The 2,167-nt window shown below is 44.7% G+C and overlaps 1 pseudogene; it reads left to right on the top strand.

Annotated features, from left to right (window-relative positions):
* Positions 1–696: 696 nt before the first annotated feature.
* On the top strand, positions 697–1,566 carry LOC138071276 (homeobox protein OTX2 pseudogene; annotated as a pseudogene).
* Positions 1,567–2,167: the final 601 nt, after the last annotated feature.

Here is a 2,167-nt window from a genome sequence, read left to right as displayed (position 1 = left end):
TCCTTCAACCACTAGCTATACAGATGCTAACTCATACATTAAAAGTCTTATCTATTATAATTGTGCCAGCCAATGACCTTCAAATGTCCTTAAAAATACAATGTATGATGAAAGTATTTTTATGTCAACTTAAACTGAACAGACTTAAGAGTATGGGGTACTTCTTGGAACAGGAATAAAAGGGAACTTAAACATGAAAGTGGGTCTCTACCTACGTGAAAGATAATTGTGAAAGGTTAGAAGCATTCCCATTAAAGTTAGAATGAAGGCAAGGATAACCTTGCTAAGTATAACCTATCACTACTATTATTTACCATTGTCTTAGAGGTCATAGACAAAGCAATAAGACAATTCTGTTAGAAATGAAAAGAGACAATATCATCGTTGTTTTTAAACAAAATAACCGAGCAAAATCTCCCTGAGAGCGGAACCGACCTCAGCTCCAACTCAGCCTCCACTGTTATTAAAAATAAAAATGGCTAGAGAAGCCCTCCTCAAGTCTACTTTGATAGCTGGCTATTTGGAATTTTGAAGGATAATTTGATTTTTTTCCTCTAACCCCCCATGTGGCTGTAAGTTCCACCACTCCAAACCCACCCACCAAGGACTCTGAATCTGTCCAACCCGGGCGAAGCGAGACCTTCCGGCTGGGTCCCCCGGATTTGGGCCGACTTTGCGCCTCCAAACAACCTTAGCATGATGTCTTATCTTAAGCAACCGCCTTATGCAGTCAGTGGGCTGAGTCTGACCACTTCGGGCATGGACTTGCTGCACCCCTCGGTGGGCTACCCGGCCACCCCTCGGAAACAGCGGCGGGAGAGGACGACGTTCACCCGAGCGCAGCTGGATGTGCTGGAAGCATTGTTTGCTAAGACCCGATACCCAGACATCTTCATGCGGGAGGAGGTGGCGCTGAAAATCAACTTGCCTGAGTCCAGGGTACAGGTATGGTTTAAGAATCAAAGAGCTAAGTGCCGCCAACAGCAGCAGCAACAGCAGAACGGAGGTCAAAACAAAGTGAGACCTGCCAAAAAGAAGACATCTCCTGCCCAGGAAGTGAGTTCAGAGAGTGGAACAAGTGGCCAATTCACTCCCCCTTCTAGCACCTCAGTCCCAGCCATTTCCAGCAGCAGTGCTCCTGTGTCTATCTGGAGCCCAGCTTCCATCTCCCCACTGTCAGATCCCCTGTCCACCTCCTCTTCCTGCATGCAGAGGTCCTATCCCATGACCTATACTCAGGCTTCAGGTTATAGTCAAGGATATGCTGGCTCAACTTCCTACTTTGGGGGCATGGACTGTGGATCTTATTTGACCCCTATGCATCACCAGCTTCCTGGACCAGGGACCACACTCAGTCCCATGGGTACCAGTGCAGTCACTAGCCATCTCAATCAGTCCCCAGCTTCTCTTTCCACCCAGGGATATGGAGCTTCAAGTTTGGGTTTTAACTCAACCACTGATTGCTTGGATTATAAGGACCAAATTGCCTCCTGGAAGCTTAACTTCAATGCTGACTGCTTGGATTATAAAGATCAGACATCTTTGTGGAAATTCCAGGTTTTGTGAAGACCTGTAGAACCTCTTTTTGTGGGTGATTTTTCAGTATACTGGGCTGGACATTCCAGTTTTAGCCAGGCATTGGTTAAAAGAGTTAGATGGTATGATGTTCAGACTCATCTTCTGATCAATATCCTGGGAGGCGTAGAGGGAAAATGAAAGGCCTTAGAGAGGCCTACCAACCAGCTACCTGAAATGGACAAACCAATCTACTTAATACTTAAGATCCTGTTATAGTTTTAGATCATTGGTTTTCCTGATTCACAAAGTGATCGAAAGCATTCTAGCCATGTGCAACCAAATACCACCAAAAATAAACGAGCAGAACTAAATTGTGAGGGGAAGGAGGGAAGGACATAGCCTTCTTAAGCACAGGTATTCCAATGTTTTAGCCAATCCTTGGTTGAATCTTAGGAATGGACAGTGTCTCAAGCTCACTCACGTTTCATGACCAACTGGTAGTTGGCACTGAAAAACTTTTCAGGGCTGTGTGAGTTGTGCGACTGATTGTCCTAGATGCACTACTTTATTTAAAAAAATAATGTTCATAAGGAGTCAATATGTAGTTCAAGAGACAATCAGTGTGTGTCTTATATAAATGGTACATCTG

This window comes from Capricornis sumatraensis, chromosome X, assembly GCF_032405125.1.
Source record: "Capricornis sumatraensis isolate serow.1 chromosome X, serow.2, whole genome shotgun sequence".
Taxonomy (NCBI): Eukaryota; Metazoa; Chordata; class Mammalia; order Artiodactyla; family Bovidae; genus Capricornis; species Capricornis sumatraensis.
This window is presented reverse-complemented; position numbering and strand designations above follow the sequence as displayed.